At 40.9% G+C, this 21,105-nt stretch overlaps 1 protein-coding gene across 11 annotated transcripts in view; it reads left to right on the top strand.

Annotated features, from left to right (window-relative positions):
• kalrna (kalirin RhoGEF kinase a) overlaps positions 1 to 21,105 on the top strand; it is a 713,874-nt gene that overhangs the window by 510,815 nt on the left and 181,954 nt on the right. The window lies entirely within an intron of this gene.

Here is a 21,105-nt window from a genome sequence, read left to right as displayed (position 1 = left end):
CCAGAACCAGAGAGCATTGTCTAAGAATTAAGGCCAGGCCATTGGGAGAGGTGTTAGAAAGCACTTCAACTTTGGGGCGGCACGATGCATCAGTGGTTAGCACTGCTGCCTCACAGCACCAGGGTCCCAGATTCAATCCCAGCCTTGGGCGACTGTCTGTGTGGAGTTTGCATGTTCTCCCCATGTCTGCGTGGGTTTCCTCCGGGTGCTCCAGTTTCCTCCCACAATCCAAAGATGTGCAGGACAGGTGAATTGGCTGTACTAAATAGCCCATTGTGTTAGGTGCATTAGTCAGAAGGAGATGGGTTGGGATGGGTTACTCTTCAGAGGGTGGGTGTGGACTGGTTGGGCCAAAGGGCCTGTTTCCACACTGTAGGAAATCTAAATCTAAATATGGTGAGAATGGTGGAGGTTCAGAACTCTGTTACTCAAATGGTGGTCGATGCTAATTCAATTGTAAAATCTAAAACTGAAATAGAGAAAATTTATTAAGCAAAGGTTTCAAGGGATATGGGCCCAAGACAGGCATATGGAGTTAGGCTACATATCGCCACGGCGAGACAGGCTTGAGGGGCTGAACCTGCTCATATTGTAAACTAATATCTTAATACTAGCCCAGATGTTTATGTGTCTGAGGAATGTAAATGTTTGTATAGAATAGTTAGTTGTAATAAATATCAGTTAGATTCTTCACACCCATTGTCTAACATAGCATTTCCACATCAGACAAAACACTTTGTTGAGGGCAAAACTCACACCGAGATATATTCCGTTTTTTTAATAAGCTCCGACTTTGAATACAGGATAGCTTTCAAATGATTGGGCTACTGATCAACATTGCAAACATTTGTGCATTCCTACAATTAAGTAAAGTAAAATTCAACAGTCAAAGTATGGACATTGGGATGATGACATCTGATTAATATACAGCCATGTCCAGCCCACTGCCTATCCAAATATGATCTGCTGTAAAAACATCTATTACCTTCAAAAATTGTAATTAAAAATGTAAGATTCATGTGTTATATTTGACAAACGTATTTTCAAAAGAGAAAAACAGATCTAGTTCTGTGTGTGCGAATCACTTTTGTATTCTGTATCTATAGCTAGAGGTTTCCAGGTACATTGGTGAAAGGCTGGCAGGTGGGAAGGCTGGCAAAGTAATAGGGGAAAATTTTGCAAGTTGCCAATGTCCTGATACTTCCAAGTTATTTTGCCAACAGTAGGAACTGTGGTAGTTCCTCCTGGCTGCCCACTTGAAGCACTTAACTAAACATTTTCGAGTCTCTTCCCATTACACAGGCATTTTCTCGACTTGCAAGGTGAGTGCCTCTTCTTTTTGTATTGAAAGTATTGCCTGGTGATGATGGATACCTCCTTAACAATGGCATTGCTTGTTGGCAACTGGCCTACCCTGACTCAAGCCCAGGTGACGCCAGAAATAAATGCTGTTTTCTGTTGAGAAAACACAGTCATTGATGTGTATTTATCACCCAGGGCAGCCCTACAACAACCATCATTTACAGTGGAGCTTCGAAGCGGCCATTACTCTGACTGGAATGGCAGCTCATAGGGTAGGCTGCCATCCTTAATACAGTAGTTTAATAGGCTTTCACTAGGCAAAAGTGAGGACTGCAGATGCTGGAAATCAGAGTCTAGATTAGAGTGGTGCTGGAAAAGCACTGCAGGTCAGGCAGCATCCGAGGAGCAGGAAAATCATCATTTTGGGCAAAAGCCCTTCATCAGGGATCACTGCCGCTGCCAAGTATGAAACTCAGATCCCACTGCCTGTTGAAGTTGGGTCGTCCTCCACTTTGGGACCTCCCACAGTGAGATTTCAGGCGCCTACACAGAATTTTGACCACACCTTTTATAGTCTGGATTGGTTTATTTTCTCTTTGTATTTCAGAACGATTGGGTAGTTTAACATGAATTAAACCATATGTAGTTTAATTTTAGTCACAAGGTTTCAATTGATGGGTTTCTGTGAATTTTCCAATGATTGGATTATATTGAAATTTCAGATCCAATAGTTGGTCGGTGTTTGCTTTTGCTGATGTCAAGGGGTTTTTAGTTTCAAGGCAACAGGAACTTTCAGAGACTCTGCATATCAGAGGGAGCTCATTACACAACAAATAGCAGGAAAATAGCACACTGGCAATAAGCTGTAAAGCATAAGTTGGAAAATGTTCTTAGCTGTTTGAATTTTCCTCATTACCAGTGGGTAAGATGTAAATGTCTTTGTTTAACTATAGAATAACTTGATTTTAAGTATCTGTGATGTTTGCTTTAATTCAAGTTTACATCTAGTTCTCTTACTGTCATACCTAAAAGTATTTTTGTTGGGTGGGATATTACCTGTTCCACAGAGCCACCATTTCTAAATCTAACAGAGATTGACAACACAAATACTTTCTCAGATTCCATTATAGTTAAATTTCACAATTAATTAAATGAACTGAAACAGTTCTTATTTTTATTTTCTGCAAGTAAGTAATTATGTATTTTTTGTAAGTTATTACTTTAAGTTATTCTGGCAAGAAATATGTTTACTATTAAGAAATATACTCGCTGAAACTGGGTGTAGATTTCGTGTTGTGCAAAAGTGTAATGTTTCTCAAATAACATGTGGGATAGGTTTAATCTCATATGGACTTGATAATATAATGTAGTGCAGTACTTGAGGAGAGAAAAAGCTGCGGTCAGCTGGGAATGCTTGTTTAAGAGAAAAACAAATCAATGCTGCATTTATTCTTGTCTTCAAAAATTGCCTGTCTTCTGCTTCCATATGGAAAATTCATTTGGCTTCTTCATGACAAAAATAAATGGAGCTTTTCTCTTTAATTGATCAACAAGCTAAAATACACGTAATGTAATTTAGTCCTAACAGAACAGTTATTGCGTAGACTTCACCACACAGAAACAATCCATTTAGCCTGGCTTATTACTGCTGGTATATATGTTTCACAAAGGCCTTATTGCACTCCTCTTTCTTAAACCCTACAGCCTATTCTTTTTATTTCTCCCTCATAGCTTTCCTTTAAATGCATCTACGGCATTTTCCAATGCAACTTCTTGCGTGAGTCATGTTCCACATTCTAACCACCCTCTGGGCAAATAAGTTTCTCCTGAATTCTCTATTGAATTTATTAGTCATTACAGTATCTTATATTTATGGGTTTTAGACTTGCTGTGAGTGAAAATGCTTTCTCGTTATCTACCCTATTAATGCCACTTAGAGCTGTAATGACTACTTTGTCCTCACAAAGTGATTTTTTTTTTAAATGCCAAATAGGTTTAAAAATTGAAGTCTTAAAATAAAGACTTTATAGTAAACAGGATCATTTTGTGCGGCAACACTTGGTTGACCCACTTCCTAACAGACTGATTAGCTCTGTTTTAATCTTTGCTAGAAACTTAAAGATTAAATATTTATTTTGCCAACTTCTTACTTAAGATGTCTTCCTCCAGATATTCAAACGTAGGTACAGCATTTTCATTAAAAATTACCATTTTCCATTATTGAAAGATATTCACTGGTGGATATGTGAGAGATCCCATTAAATGCTATCATGAGTGTCCACCCACATCCTGAAACATAGGGCAGCACAGTGACTCAATGGTTAGTACTGCTGCCTCACAATGCCAGGGTCCCGGGTTTGATTCCACCCTCAGATGACTGTGTGGAGTTTGCACACTCTCCCGTATCTGCGTGCGTTTCCTGTAGGTACTCTGGTTTCCTCCCACAGTGCAAAGATGTGCCAGTTAGATGGATTGGCCATGCTAAATTACCCATTGTGTCAGTGATGTGCAGGGTAGGTGAATTAGCCGTGGAAAATGCAGGGTTACAGGGATAGGATAAGGAGAGGTCTGGGTGAGCTGCTCTTCAGAGGTTTGGTGTGGATTCAATGGCTGAATGGCCTGCTTCTACGATTCTACATTCATTTTTGTCCCTAGGATCATGGGGAGTGAATGTAGCAATCAGCTCAACTGCCAGTAAATAAGTAAATAAGCAAACTCCATGGCCTCACATCTCTAAGGAAAGAGATGTAAGTCTGTGAAAAATGGATTACTGTCTTTGTGAGTAACAAAAATCTTTAGAATATTTAGAATGTGCGTTTTGAAGGAGAATTACATATTTTACCAATAATTTACATATCGGAAACAGGCCATTTGGTTCAAAAGATCTATGATGTAATTGATGCTGCACACAAGACCCCTTCCACTCTACTTCTTCTCACACTATCAATTTATCCTTCAGTTAGCCTCTCCCTTATGCACTTGGCTAGCTTCCTTTTAAATACAACTATGACATTTATTGATTTTGACACTGTCGACATATCTGTCTTCCTAATGACTGGCTTTACTTCGCAATTTCATTCAGGAAAACTTTGCTGCACTGTTACAAATTTACAAATAAATTACTTTTTGATTTCAAAATATTAGCCTCAATTTTCTGGCACACAGTTTTTGATGGATCTCGGGTGTATAAAAGCAATGCTAAAGGAAAACCCTTTGTAATTGACAGGCTAGGTGGTGTATCATTGCCTGCCCTATATGTTGGTGGTATTATTGGCATATGTCAGATGCCAATGTCTGTAGATATGGGTGCGTGTGACCAGTGCCCATGGAGCATGCTTTGAAATGTTGGTGTCCAGAGACAGATGTCCAGCTCATGGACTGGACTAGGCTGCTTCTCTGGGCTTTGCTTGCTCTCTTAATGCTTACTCACTCTGATGCTCATACCATCTGGATGCTCATACCATCTCTGCTATGCTTTTTGTACTTTGCCTCCTTAGGCAGAATTACCAGGCTCTTATTATAACTATTCTCTTGCTGTGCAATTTAGCATAGAAATAAAGTCAGGAAACTTGCCATGGCTGTGAGCAGGCCTCAGTTAAGTCAAAGGGATAGCCTTGCTGAGAAGGTCCTGGCACAGTAAGTTATGAACGGCCTACATATCAGTCCAGTCCATGTTCTGGGCAGTCAGAGTCAGGATGCTGACAGTTTCATAGAATAGAATCATAGAATTTTACTGCACAGAAGGAGGCCATTCACTCATCACATCTGGAGGAGCTCCAAAAGAGCTGCCCAACTAGTTCCATTTTCCAGCCCTGTCGCCAAAGGCCTCTCGATTATTCACTTTCAAATGTATATCTGGCTCTCTTTTGAAACCTCCTCCAGAATGCACCTCCACCACTCTCCCAAGCTGTACATTCTAACAACCCTCTGAGTAAAGAAGCATCTCCTTATCCACTGCTGGCTCTCTTGCTGATGATCTTGAAATTTTGACCCCTAGTTACTGGCATACCAACTACTGGAAACAGAATATCTTACTTACCCTGTCAAAATTGTTCATAATTTTGAATACGTCAATAAAGTCACCTTTTAATCTTCTCTGCCCCAAGCAGAATAAGCTGACTTTTTCTAACACTTCCTGATACCAAAATCCCTTATTTGTGGTATCATTCTAGTAAATCATTTTTGTAGTCTCACCAGGGATTTAACATCCTTCCTTAAATAAGGTGGTCAAAGCTGAACAAAATACTCCAAATATGGTCTGACCAGTCTAGTATCACTTTCTTTCTTTTTTGCTTTATTTATAAACCCAGGGATCTAAAAGCCATCTCAACAAATGCGGTCATAACGGATAAGGAGCAGGGTAACAGACAGTGCAGTACTTGTCTGGACTCTTCTTGCTGTAATGTGGTCTGTTTTCTCCTGGAGAGAGAGAAAGGCAGATCTTACAGGAGACGAAGGTAGATGGTACAGCTGTTACTGTTGGTTTAGGTACAAAGGTTTCCTGAGCGAGTCAATGGGCAGCGCTGAGGGCATGCAAGGTTAGCAATATTGCAGGTTGGTGAAGGCACACAGTGAAGATGTTAAGGCATTAGTGAGAGTGATAGAGCATGATACTTGGTTTGGGGTGAGTGTGCAGTTGCAGAAAGAAAGAGAGAAGATTGTGGCGCTTGCACTGGAGGAGTGGAGACTTTCTTCCTTCAGTGCTGGGCTTTGCTGCAGGTAGCTGGACCTACACTGGCCTAGGTGGCAGCCTTGATCCAGACTGGCATGGCCTGGTATCACGGCCCCCACTGCTGGTGCTGGGAGAAGAAGAAGATCCACCTCTGCGCCACACCATTCATCCTGATCTTCAGAGCCATGCCCACAAAGCAGGGACACTGATTTCCCTCTCTCTGCTGTGTCCAAGCAAATGGCAGAAACTGTGTTGGGCAACCTCAGAGGGATCATGCCTTTTAAATATGACACCCGGGATCACTGGTGAGTGGCGAGTCACTGTGGATATACCTGCAGAAAGATGGAGCTGATATCAAATGTGATACTCGCTATGCGGCTGAAATGCCAATTAATGTGGGAGTCTAGCAAGACACGGCAAAAAAAAAGCTCACTCACTTTCACAGCGGGAATCACTCTAAGTCACTCACACTTAGCCAAGAAACTGTACGATTCAGCCCTTTTGTCTGATGAAAAGAGTTAACTGGATTAATCCAAAGTTACTCTGGCTGTTGTGCAGGAATCCCACTCTGGATCAGATATAGGGTATTCAGTTTCATAATAATAATGGTTGCACTGCTATACGAAAGATAGTATTAAATTAGAGAGGGTGCAGGAAAGATTTCCGAGAGTGTTACTGGGTTTGGTACTGAAGGGTTTCAGTTGTAAGGAGAGATTGGATAGGCTGAGACGTTTTTCACTAGAGCATAGGAGGTTGAGGGGTGACCTTGTTGAAGTTTATAAAATCATGCGGGCCATAGATAAAATGAATAGCAAAAGTCTTTTCCACAGGGTAGGGAAGGTCAAAACTAGAGGGCATAAATTTAGGGTGAAAAAAGGAAGAATTAAAAGGGACCTGAGGGCAGCTTTTTCACACAGAGGGTAGTACATATATGGAAAGAGCTACCAGAGAAAGTGGTAGATGCAGGTACAGTTATAACATTTAAAAGATATTTGCGCAGAATAATGAATAAAAAAGGATTAGAGGGATATAAGCCAAATGCAAGCAAGTAGACTAGTTCAGTTTGGGAAACCTGGTCAGCATGGATAAGTTGGACTGAAGGGTCAGTGTCCATGCAATACAACTCTATGAATCTATGGCTTCATGAGGAATACAACCTAAGGCTGACCTATGGATATTAGATTATTGGTGAAACTGCAGTTTGGCCGTTAATGCTTCGCAACGTCTTTTAATGTCATGTCTTATGTAGGGTCTGAACATGTCCCACACTAATAAGATGCAGTTTTTACATTGACCACCAAGACACCTATTCCATGCATTATCAATCCATTATTTCATTCCATCCTCATTCATCCATTAATTCTTATGGACATGAACAGAAATACAAGCAGGGAACATGATTTTCAGCATGGCTTTAGATACTAAAATACAGGAGCAGAATTAGGCCATTTGGCCCATCGAGTCTGCTGTGCCATCTCCCATAACCTATGATACCATCGCTAATAAAAAGCTTTTACACTAGAAAGCTACTTTGGTTTTAATTTTGTCCTGTTGTACTTGCAGATGAGTACCACAACAATTCCACGATCTGGATGCTGGGTATATTGAAATTTGTGGATATTTCATCCAAGTTACCATTATAAGTGACATAATTAGTTCTCGTGTCTTTGCTGTTGTTGGGGTGAAGCGATGGAACTTGATCATTTTGGCATTGAACTCTTTTGGTAGTTTCAGAGCAATTTGGTCTTCTGCAGCAACACTAGATATCTTTATTCCAGAAAGCAAAGGCACCAACAAGCTGTTGATCCAAAATCTTTGCTGGACTGAGGTTTGATTTAGGCCACTTTAAGTGTGTGTATAAACTTTGCATTTCTGCTGACCAAATACACTGTTCTCAGGATCATGCCAATATTGATTGCTGTTCTCACGCTGCTTTTGGTCTTGGTCTCTTTGCCCACACCATAATTCCCAGGGCAAGAGGGTCATCTCTGGGCTGCAGTCAGAGATATCATTGAGACTTTATTCAGGAGTACCATGGACTCGTTAAAGCATGTTTGATTAGTTTTGCTGAATTTGGAATTCATGCATCTTTTTTGGGAGAGCAAGTCATGCTTGCAATTAAATGAATCAGGGCAGAGAAATTAGGTAAAATTAGAAAACATATGTTTGTCTAGGTGGCATGCTGACTATACTTAAGTTTTCAGAGTTGCTCATTTTAATACAAGATTTATTTTGAATGAATCCACTAAATAATTACTCAAATTAGTTAATCTTATCAGGGTTGTTGGAAAGAATTGTATTTATACATTTTTTATTAGAAATCTGATTGCTTATAAGTAACCATATCCTATCAGACAGATCGAATAACAAACTGTTTGTGGTCAGCAAGATAAATTCTATAAAATTTTAAACAAGTCATTTGTTTTTGATCAATCTTTGCAACAATAAATGAAACCCCTGAACCTGTCAGTTGACATTTGGTCTCACTTACAACCTCTATTTAAACTTCCTACATAATTCATCAATTTAATTCCCCAATAGCATATGAGCTGACAAAAGATTAACTGATCCAAAAGCGGCATAGATTCAAGCAATAACTCTTTGATCTGAAAACACTGTAAAATCCTATGTGCAGTTTCGATTTCAAGTGTTGAATTGAACAACTGTTTAAATATTGCCTATTTTAATCAAAGAGTCAGCAGTGCCTCGGTCATTAGTGCTCTTGCCTTGAAGTCACAGGGTTCTGAGATCAAGTTCCAGTCCTGAGCCTGAGCACAAAAATCTAGGCTGACACTGCAATGCAGTAAGAGGTAAAGCTGTACTATTATGGGTGCCATTTTTGGACAAGATTTTAAATCGAGGCCTCATCTGCTACCTTGGGTGGATCCCATGACAGCATTTCAGCAAAGAGTAAGGGAGTCATTCCCAGTGTCCTGGCTGACATTTATTGCTGAATCACATGAAAATACATTACTATATCTGATCATTATCACATTGCTCTCTGTGAGATTTGCTGTAAATTGTCTGCTGTACTGCAACTGTGGCAACATCTCAAAAATAGATCATTTATTATAAAGCACTTTGAAATGTCCAGTGGCCATTAAAAACATTATATCTCTTTTTTAGTGAAGCTAACATAGTTTACAGTGCTGACCAGCTGGCTGCTTCACTTTGCAGGAAGATAACAATGTTCAAAGACAATTTGAGCCAATTTATTGGGGTGAAAGTTGGAAACAAGATAAGTAGGATTTTCCAAACATTGTTGTACAATGTGAAACTGTAACTTGGGTATTAAATCAAATTAAGAAATTGAACAAAATTCTGTTTTCAGTTGAAAGCTTTTCTCAAATTTTAATTCTGAAATTATTTCCATTCTTTTTCTGTGCTTTTTTATGATACAGCATTTTCTTTGAGTTCAGTCCTCATTAGGTTCAAATTTCTAGCTCTAAATATCCCAGCACAGAATTGGTTAAATCCTTTTGGAGAGTCTGCTGACTACTCTGATATTTCAGGGAGATGATTAAAGAAGCTGATCCCAATCTATTGTGTTTTATTGATTGGCATCATCATACAAGTGGGGTTAGATTAGCCAAAGTTCCAGAAGTGGAATTGGTACATTGGAAACACTACTGATCCCAACATTGAGCAGAGGAACACACCAATCAGTCTTTCTTCTGAACCTGTCATTACATCCGTGACCGATGATCTTTTTCTTCTACTTCACCAATTTCTTTTCCATTCTCAAGTTTTGCTTTACTCTTTTATCTCTATTCGTTTTCAGAAGTCTTAAGTGCACAACATTTTGTTGGGATTTACCACAGTTATCTTGAGTTATCTGCTTCTTCTATCTTCCTCATCCTCTATATCCTAAATCTTGCCTAATCCCATCATAATTGCCTTTTCCCCAGCTATAGAAGAGAAAGGTTAGTCAAATGCAACCAGGGAAGTCCAGAGAATCAGACAGCATTTCAGACAAGCCAGACTCTCTCAGATAAATTCGACTACCACATTTAACAGTTCATGGCACTCTTTCCCTAACATCTCTTTGTAATTATGTTATATGTGGTTTTGTTTGACTCCTAAAGCCAGTTTAAATATGCCCTTCATGAAGATTCCTGAAGGGACAATTCATCAAGCCCTATTGTGCCGCTCTGATAAAAGGACAGCAGAGGGCTTGCCTGCAATCCATACTGGGAGAAAAGTGAGGACAGTGATGCTCACTGAACTGTAAGAAAATAAACTGGGTGGAACCTTTTATTTTCCTGAATCTGTGAAAGAGTTTGCATTTGATCCTACTTGCAAGAAATCGGACTCATTCACTTGTCAATATTTCTACTTTGTTTTCCAAAGCCCACCAGCCATCACTAAATCCTTCCATGTGAAAGGCAATTAGTAGCCTGGAGGCTGAACCATTAGAAATAGATGCTTTTGTCCCTGAAGCTGCGATTAACTCCAGATAAAAGACCCTCTCTCCTGTTATCATGATTGAAATTGTCCCAGTCTATGTGGTATTCTATGTGAGGGGAGGGGGAGCAGCCCCAAGTCATGGTACACATAGGCAATAACAACATAAGTAGGTAAAGGGAGGGGGATTTAAGGCAGAAATTCAGGGATCTAGAGTGGAAGCTTAGAGCGAGAACAAACAGAGTTGTTATCTCTGATTTGTTGCCTGTGCCATGTGCTAGCGAGGCGAGGAATAGGGAGAGAGAGGAGTTGAACATGTGACTACAGGGATGGTGCATGAGGGAGGGTTTCAGATACCTGGGTAATTGGGGCTTATTCTGGGGTGAGTGGGACCTCTACAAACTGGATGGTAGACACCTGAACCAGAGGGGTACTAATATCCTGGGGGGGGGAGATTAGTGAATGCTCTTCAGGAGGGTTTAAACTAATTCAATAGGGGGATGGGAACCTAAATTATTGCTCTAGTGTCCAGGAGGATGAGAGTAGTGATGGGTTGCAGCATAGGTTGGTACCTGGGACTTCTATGTTGTGGCCATTTCGGAGACACGGATAGAGCTGGGACAGGAATGGTTGCTGCAGGTTCTGGGACTTAGATGTTCCATTAAGAACAGAGAAGATGGTAAAAGAGGGGGAGGTGTGGCATTGTTAGTCAAGGACAATATTACAGTGGCGGAAAGGACGTTTGAGGACTCAGCTACTGAAGTAGTATGGGTTGAGGTTAGAAACAGGAAGGGAGAGGTCACCCTGTTGGGAGTTTTCTATAGGCCTCCAAATAGTTCCAGAAATGTAGAGGAAAGGATTGTAAAGATAATTCTGGATAGGAGCGAGAGTAACAGGGGAGTTGTTATGGGGGCCTTTCACTTTCCAAATATTGACTGAAAATACAATAGTTCAAGTAGTTTAGATGGGTCAGTTTTTGTCCAATGTGTGCAGGAGCATATCCTGACACAGTATGTAGACAGGCCAGCAATGGGTGAGGCTACATTGGATTTGGTACTGGGTAATGAACTTGGCCAGGTGTTAGATTTGGAAGTAGGTGAGCATTTTGGTGATAGTGACCACAGTTGGGTTATGTTTACTTTAGCGGTGAAAAGGGATATGTATGTAACGCAGGGCAAGAGTTATAGCTGGGGAAAAGGCAATTATGATGGGATTAGGCAAGATTTAGGATACAGAGGATGGGGAAGGAAACTGCAGGGGATGGGCACATTTGATAGGTGGAGCTTATTCAAGGAACAGCTACTGTGTCCTTGATAAGTATGTACCTGTCAGGTAGGGGGTCGTGGTTACTCAAGAAGTTGAGTCTCCTGTCAAGAGGAAGAACAAAGATGAGACGTGAAGACTCAGTTAGGGCACTTGAGAGTTACAAGTTAGCCAGGAAAGACCTAATGAGAGAGCTACGAAGAGCCAGGAGGGGACATGACAAGTCGTTGGTTGATAGGATCAAGGAAAATCTTAAAGCTTTGTATAGGTGTGTCAGGTATAAAAGAATGAAAAGGGCCAATCAAGGCCACAGTGGGAAGTTGTGTGTGGAGTCAGAGGAGAAGGGTAAGCGCTAAATGAATATTTTTTGTCAATATTCAGACTAGGAAAAGACAATATTGTTGAAGACATTACTGAGGTACATGCTACTAGACTAGATGGGATTGAGGTTCACAAGGAAGAGATGTTAGCATTTCTGGAAAGTGTGAAAATAGATAAGGGCCAAATGGGATTTATCCTAGGATCGGGCAGCATCCAGGGAACAGGATATTCGACGTTTCGGGCACAGGCCCTTCTTCAGGAATCTGATTCCTGAAGAAGGGCCTGTGCCCGAAACGTCGAATCTCCTGTTCCCTGGATGCTGCCTGACCTGCTGTGCTGTTCCAGCAATAAAGTTTCAACTTTGATCTCCAGCATCTGCAGACCTCACTTTCTCCTTTATCCTAGGATCCTCCTGGAAGCTAAGGAGAAGATTTCAGTGCCTTTGGTTTTTATCTTTATGTCATCATTGTCTACAGGAACAGTGCCAGAAGCCTAGAGGACAGCAAATATTGTCCTCTTGTTCAAGAAGGGGAGTGACCAGTGACCCTTACTTCGGTGTAGGTAAAGTGTGGGAAACGGTTATGAGTGATAGGATTTATAATCATCTAGAAAGGAATAAGTTGATTAGGGACAGTCAACACAGTTTCGTGAAGGGTAGGTTGTGCCTCACAAACCTTATTGAGTTCTTTGAGGTGGATGAGGGTAAAGTGGTTGATGTGGTGTATATGGATTTCAGGAAGGCGTTTGATAAGGTTCCCCAAGGTCAGCTATTGCAGAAAATATGGAGGCCTTGGCTTGAGGGTGATTGAGCAGTTTGGATCAGAAATTGGCTAGCTGAAAGAAGACAGAGGGTGGTGGTTGATGGGAAATGTTCATCCTGGAGTTCAGTTACTAGTGGTACACCACAAGGTGTTTTGGGTCCACTGTTGTTTGTCATTTTTGTAAATGACCTAGATCAGGGCGTAGAAGGATGGGTTAGTAAATTTGTGGATGACACTAAGGTCGGTGGAGTTTGGATAGTGACAAAGGATGTTGCACTTTACAGATGGACATAGATAAGCTGCACAGCTGGGCTGCCAGGTGGCAAATGGAGTTTAATGCGGAAAAGTGTGAGGTGATTCACTTTGGAAGGAGCAACAGGAATGAAGAGTACTAGGCTAATGGTAAAATCCTTGATAGTGTATATGAGCAGAGACATCTCGGTGTCCATGTACATAGATCCCTGAAAGTTGCCACCCAGGTTGATAAGGTTGTTAAGAAGGCATACGGTATATTAGCTTTTATTGTAGAGGATTGGTAGAGTCATGAGGTCATGTTGCAGCTGTAGAAAACTTTGTTGCGGCCACATCTGGAGTATTATGTACAGTTCTTGTCATTGCATTATGGGAAGGTTGTGGAAGCCTTGGAAAGGATTCAGAGGAGATTTACTAGGATGTTGCCTGGTATGGAGGGAAGGTCTTATGAGGAAAGGCTGAAGGAGTTGAGGCTGTTTTCGTTACATAGAAGAAGGTTGAGAGGTGACTTAATTGAGATATATAGAATAATCAGAGGTTAGGTAGAATGGACAGTGAGAGCCTTTTTCTTCAGATGGCAATGCCTAGCATGGGTGGATGTAGCTTTATATTGAGGGGTAATAGATGTAGGACAGATGTGCGATGTCATTTCTTTACTCAGAGAGGAGTAGGGGCATAGAATGCCCTGCCACCTTTAAGGGCATTTAAATGGTCATTGGATAGATATATGGATGAAATGGAATTGTATAGGTTAGATAGACTTCAGATTGTTGCGTCGACCTGTGGAACTATCGAGGGATGAAGGGCCTGTACTGCACTGTTATGTTCTATGTATCTTCCGAGATTTAATAATTACCTTTCATATGTATACACAATGGTCTGCATATATTGTTCTCTTCAGATTTACTCCACAAGAACATCATCTTTGTAAGTCAGGCACTTGTTTATGTATATCCTTCATAAGTGCAAAGTCATCTCCCATATTGTTTGATATCCTCGTGCTCTGTGACTTAGCCAGTGTGCATTTCTGGACTGGTGAATGATTATGGTGGAGGATATCCTGGAATTAAATGGGCCAATGTCTCTAACTTGGTACAAATGCTTGCATTCTTGTCAGAATCACTTTAATCTCAGTCGTCAAAACTCAGGTATTATCAGTTCCTCCAGTGGGTGGCACGGTGGCACAGTGGTTAGCACTGCTGCCTCACAGCACCAGAGACCCGGGTTCAATTCCCGCCTCAGGCGACTGACTGTGTGGAGTTTGCACATTCTCCCCGTGTCTGCGTGGGTTTCCTCCGGGTGCTCCGGTTTCCTCCCACAGTCCAAAGATGTGCAGGTCAGGTGAATTGGCCATGCTAAATTGCCCGTAGTGTTAGGTAAGGGGTAAATGTAGGGGTCTGGGTGGGTTGCGCTTCGGCGGGTCGGTGTGGACTTGTTGGGCTGAAGGGCCTGTTTCCACGCTGTAATGTAATCTAATCTATAAATCTTTTCCTGGAAATCCATTACAACAAAATGTGGCACAGAAAGACACACAATTATTTGAGAATGGAATCAATTCAGAGGACAAGAAGCATGGAAGGGATGAAGTTGAATTGAAACCATCCATGAGCTCGCCGAGAGGCCTCCTGCACCATGTTACTGTGCAAGAAGCACCTCCAATTCACAGTTTCACACAGCATTCATAGTGATTAGACACATGAGTGAGCAAATTTCATCAAAAATTCAAAGAGCACAAAAGAATTAGAGAAGTATGAAGTGGATATGTAGATGTTAATTTCACAACAAAAGCTGAATAGAAGCTTGGGAATCCTTGTATAATAGATGGCATGTACTCATCTGAAAGAAGGATCTGCACTTACTTGCTGGCTTTGAGGTCAAATTTTCAAAAATGTGTTACAACTCAATGTATGACTCATGGGTTGGAAGCCCTCATTTGTGGTGACATCAGCAAAGGCTAGTTTTCTTTGCAGGCGCCAATGGAATGTCTGGAAACTTTGCTGGAATCCCAAAGGAAGTTGCAGCTAAAAAGCTGCTCAGGGAAGAAGACAAAGAAGTTGCCATGTATCTGATGGTGCTTCCCCATCCATGGAAGTACAGGTTGAAGCTCTGATGACAATAGAAGAGAGAATCAATTATATCCTGTGTAATGGCTTCCATTTCAGGGCACCCATTTCCCAAGATACATTCAATATTTCACTTATTTTGCATTATATTACATGTGTTCTCTGTTTGCTTGCACTGAACTCATTCTGTATTTTTGAACTGCCTCCCCTGATTGCACTGCCACTCCTAGTTTGGTTGGTGCTTTACATTTACTGAAAAGCACAGTATTTTGTGGGAAGAAACTGTGTAAAAAGGACCTCTAAAGACAGATGGATTGTAATTTGGATAAATGTAGGATAAAGCACGGTGTAATGTATAAGTAAAATGGGATAGGATCTTCATTGATGGGAGGCTGTGAAAGAAAAGATTTAGAAGTGATTGTTAAAAAGATATTTGAAAATATGATTAGCATGTGATAGTACTGTAATCCCACACTAGCATGCAGCTGGAAGATGTGAAACTACAACTTGGATTTCACTCTACACACCATGCACTTTAAGCTGGGTTTCATGCAGTAAATAGAATAAAGAATACCACTTCAAATTTACCACAAACCATCTACACCAGAATTTCTCTCCCTCCAAAACAAAATCCCTATTCAGTGGGCAGGGTCCCTGATAATTATTGATCGAATGGTGTAGAGGAGGAGTTAAGGCTGATCTCTATGATCTAATTTCCTCGATGTTCAATGCATTTTGCCTGAACTCTATGTGAGACAATTACTGACAATGAATAATGTTGAAAGAGACCATTGTTGTGGTGGTTTTATTGGAATGGCTCATCAAAGAGAGGAAGAAAAAGAAGAACTTGTAAAACAAAGGCTTTTGTATTGCATGGAGAAGTAGTTGTGCAATGTTATTATTCTTTTAGCAGTGTAAATATAGGGAGATCGTTCTCATCATCCAAAATTTTAAGCATTAATAATAGCAGCTTATTATGGATAAAATCCTGCAATGTGAATATAACTGACTTACATTATATTTCGGCTATAATTGAAAGGCTTATCATTGGAAAATTGGGCAAATGATGCAGGTAGTAAAATAACATTGTATTCTCTATATTTTCTCTATCCAAAACTACATTAACTACATTAACCCAAACCATCCAATAACATAATGGCAAGGCATTTACATCCTCATCCCAGTTCCTCGCCACATTGTAAAGTAAATGAAATTGGGTAACATTGTATTCCTTTAACACAGACTTCACACGTAGCAAGTACCCTTCCACAAACTTTAAATGATATGTTCTGCTGTCTTATTATTAAATAGATACATTATCATGTTTTTGATTTTCCTCTTGTTTTCAATTGATTGGTTTAGTCTCTGTGCTAAATATATTTGGATGATGTTCCCTGATCTTTAATCTCTCTGGGTGGATCGTATACGCTATTTCTAACTCTGTTGATGAGAGAGTAGCATGGCAAGCACTGGCACTATATAGCCTTTTTAGAAATTTCTTTGTAAAAGCTGTTAAATTAGACCTCAATTAAAGCTTAAAATTGCTGCCTCTCTTCCTTTTCTAAAATGTCCATTCTTTTCTTGATTATCCTGCCCAAGAAAGTAATGTATCTGGGATTCCTGGATGTTAATCTGCCTGATGAATTCAAACATTCTCTTTCAACTCCTCGTGCTGTATGTTGGGAATTGAAGAATCAAATTGACATCTTGACCTGATTTTTGCTCCCAGATCAGGTGTACAGAGTCAAGATGATGTCCAGATCCACACACCAGGGCTGGAAAAATGTGCTCCTGATGTCCATATTTTCATTACAAGTTGGCAGGTGACAGTGAGAGTTATACCCTCTGCCCCTGGAAGAGGAGGGGAGGCAGGCACGGGATGGTGAGATGGGCTGCAGGGAAGGCTGACCTGGCTTTTGCACTTTGCTGCAGCTTCAAGAGAAAGAAGAAACCAAATGCCAGCTCTCCCAGCCCTCACATTTCACACACACTCACTCACTCATCCCTCCCTCAATCCATTCCTCAACCTATCTCCATGCCACCTCCGGCCTCCTGTGGCCCTTCATACCCATCCTGCCAACCACTGCCCCTTAACAAACATGAAATGGGAACTATTCAGCCACTCAAGCCTGCTTCACCATTCAGTAAGGTTAGTTTGTGTCCTCACTTCTACATTGCTGGCTGTTCACAATAATCTCAGACTTCCTTGCTGGTCCTTCTTCCAGAGGTCCCCAGGAAGACAGATCTGCTGCCAACACAGTCTTCAGTCAATTCAATTCACTTTATGTGATACCTGGAAATGGTTGGAGGCTCTGGATAATACAAAAACTGTGGCAACATTTTGGCAATAGCACTGAAGACTTCTGCTCTAGAAGTTACCGCTCCCCTAACCAAGCTGTTCCAGTGTACTTACCACAATGGCATGTTCCAACAATGTAGAATATTACCCAGGTGTGTCCTGTACAGTAAAAATCTAACTTATCAATGACTACCCCATCAGTCTACTGTCGATCATCAGTAAAGTAATTATGTCATTAACAGCATTATCAAGCAGCACCAACTCAACAATAACCTGCTCACCAATGTCTAGTTTGGGTTCTGCCAGGGCCACTCTGCTCCTGAGCTCATTACAGCCTTGGGTCAAATATGGACAAAAGAGTTGAATTCAAGAAATGAGGTGAAGGTGACAGCCCTGGACATAAGCCACATTTGACCAAATGTCAAATCAAGTACATCAAGGAGTCTCACAAAACTGGAGTAAATAAGAAATGAGGACAAACATTCTGTTGGTTGAAGTCATAGGAAGTTGACAGATAGGAAGATGGTGTAATTGATGGAGGTCAATCATCTCAGCTCCAGGGCATTTCTGTAGGAGTTCCTCAGAATGGTGTCATAGATCCAACCATCTTCAGCTGCTTCATCAATGACCTTCCTTCCACCTGATTAATGGTGCAGTGAAAGAAATTAGTGATGCACACCATTCCAGAACTGGAGAAACATAGAATTCTTGGTTGAGGAGTCTTAGAGAGGAGGGAGCAGTTGTGAACCTGGGGGAGGTTATGATAATTGGAGAGACCAAGCCATAGAAAGACTGGATATAAGGATAAGAATTTTAAGTTTGAAATATTGTTGCACCAGGAGCCAAGGTAGGTGATGAACATTGAGCGATATGTTGAAGCGTGATTAAATGATTGTGGTATAAATGTAATAGATCTGCAACATTTTCTGTTCTTTCATTAGGCGTAGGCATCACTGACCAGGCCAGCAATTATTACCATCCTAAATTGCTCTTGAATGGAGTGGCTTGAAGCAATGTTAAGAGTCAATCACATTATTTGGGCCTAAAGTTTCATTAAGGTCAGACCAGATAAAGAAGACAGATTCCTTACCTGATGTAAATGATTGGACCAGATGGATTTATATTCGTCAGTATTGATACTGGCTTTATATTCTAGACTTATTAATTGATTTTAAATTCCATTAGCTGTTGTGGTGAGACTTGAACCCATGTCCTCAGACCCAGTAAGCTGAGCCTTTCAATTATTAGTCCAATGGCATTACCCTCCCCTTTTTATTGAAGTCTTTTAGTTTTGTTCAGGGCACAAACCGGGTAATTAAGCTGAAAGAATTTCTGTCTCTGAGTTGCGTTATCTACATCACTAATGTTACAGTGTCACTCATCACAGGTTGGCCTCAGAAGAAAGATTTGCTTTGTTTCACTTCCCTCCAGAAAATTGAATTTGACATTGTACTTGTATTTAGGGAGGGCTTGCTTTGAATATCCTTTTTACCAAGAGTTTTTGCCTGTCTCCTCACCATGCCCCACCTCACCTGGGCATTCTAATGGGCGCCAATTCTTTTTGTGTCAATCATATATGCCGATGAGGCCATACAAATTTTTGTGATGTCTATGCCAGGTTTCAACAATCGGTGAAGAGTGGAAACACTCAAAACGAAGTAGGTCCAACCTTTTCTTATGGCAAAGATCTTGCATGGTTCAACGCCACCCACCCCACCCCACAAACCAAAGGCCCCTTTCAAACCGTGTTTTTTAAAGCTGGGACCTGGTCCATCTGGATCCCAGCCTTTACAGCCATTCTGCTAAATTGTTGCCTGTTGCAGCAAGGATGCAATAGGGTTGTTGTGGATTTTCAAAGTCTGATGTGGTTTGTCCTTCAAGATAGGCCATGGATTTCACAATTGCCCATTAATTAAGCTTCATTTCATATGGCTGTGAGAAAAAGTCCTCTGAATTGCAATCCTGAAACTCTAAATGAGATTTTCCTGCAAAGCATATAGTCTTGGCAATATTCAAACAGAATCTTGTAACCTCACTTGACGTAATTCATAAATAGACCTTTATCAATTCAATGCAGTTTATGGTCCAAAATCTGGACTTAGAGCACTGTTGGATATTCCAGCTTTGTATCAGTGAATGTCATCAGAAACAATCAAAATGGAGGACAGGGTTCATAGTCTGAAGTTCTGAAGGCTGTAAAAAGTGCCTAAACGGGAAAAAAGGAACTGCTCCTCCATTTCGCATTGGGCTTCACAGGAATACAGTAGCAGGGCTAGGATAGAAATGTGAACATGAGATCAGGATGGTGTATTTGAATGGAAAGCAACTGGAAGTTGGGCCACAGTGCAGTCACCCAGTCGGTATCTAGTCTCCCAGGTATAGAGACCCTACATTGTGAGCACCGAATACAATAGACCAGATTGAAAAGAATGCAGACAAATTGACCCTTCACCTGGAAATAAGTGTTTGCAGACTTGGGCAGAGAGGTGGGTGGAAATAAAGGATTGCATCTCCTGCAGTGCATGGGAAAGTGCTGTGGAAGGCGGATGAGGTATTGACCTCACTTCCCACCCCACCGGCTTCTGCCTTCAAAGAATCATCCTCTGCCATTTCCCCCACCTACAGCATAATACCAATCCCAAATATATCTTCTGTCCCTTCCCCTGTCAGCATTTCAAAGGTTCTGTTCCCTCCATAACAACCTTGTTTACTCCTCTATCAACCCCAAGACCTCATCCTCTTCTTATGATAGTTCCAAAGAGGAAACATATTGGACTTGAAAGATTAATTCTGCTTCTCTCTCAATTGTTGCTATCAGACCTATTGAGTTTCTTCAACTTTTTCTGTTTCTATTTTGATGCTCCAGCATTCTGTGACAAAAGTTTATTTTTGTATCCCTTCAGTAAGCCATTAATCTACACTTATTATGATATTCTTGAAACAGACAGTTCCAAGGGGCTGCAATTGATTGTTCTACTGCCTCAAAAAAACACAGGACTTGTTTTGTGATTTGTTTGTCAATAGGCCAATACAAGGTTTACTGAACAGTTAATTTTTAGAAAGTTGCATGAAGACAGTAAGAGGAGAGGTTTGCTAGCAAGCCAGGTCTTGAAGCAGGTTCCAAGAAAGGGTGCTGCCGCAGCAGTCTCCAAGGTATTGGAAATCATGAGAATTTCAGAGAGTCAGGAAATGCAGCAAAGTGTTGATGTTAGGTTGTGCAAGGCCTTATGAGCTCATGGGAGTCAAAAGAAACAATGTGCTGTTAACAGTTTATTGCAGCTGAAAGTGAGGGTGAATGACGCCCACAGGTAGCATTTGCTTTGTGCAGCTGAGCAACTTTCGAGCTCATAGAAACACAGGCAATGTCAGGTTGGTGAAGCTAGCAGTCTGTGAAAAGCTGAAAATTGTTTCTGTGAATACATGCTGGAATGCAGTCTCTAGAGTCCAGAGAGCATATAGCTGATTGGAATATGAGCTGGAATATGAAAATGAGGAGGTATGTAACTTAGCAGCTTTTGAGTGAGCTCGAAAGCTAAGTGAAATAGAAGAAATTGGAATCCCTTGTAAAGTTTTACTAAGATTAAGGTGGGATGTTGCTTTGAAACCTGTGGGATCCATCTTGACTACATTTGCTATTTGCTATGCTCCATGCAGTGTTTGATGCAGTGGGCGGGATCTTTTCAGCCTTTGAACAATGTGGACATTGGCAAGAATGTTGGGAGAATTGTATAAAATTGGCGGGAAGAGATTCCTGCATTGAGAGGAAAA

The sequence above is a fragment of the Chiloscyllium plagiosum genome, chromosome 7 (genome assembly GCF_004010195.1).
Source record: "Chiloscyllium plagiosum isolate BGI_BamShark_2017 chromosome 7, ASM401019v2, whole genome shotgun sequence".
Lineage (NCBI taxonomy): Eukaryota > Metazoa > Chordata > Chondrichthyes > Orectolobiformes > Hemiscylliidae > Chiloscyllium > Chiloscyllium plagiosum.
This window is presented reverse-complemented; position numbering and strand designations above follow the sequence as displayed.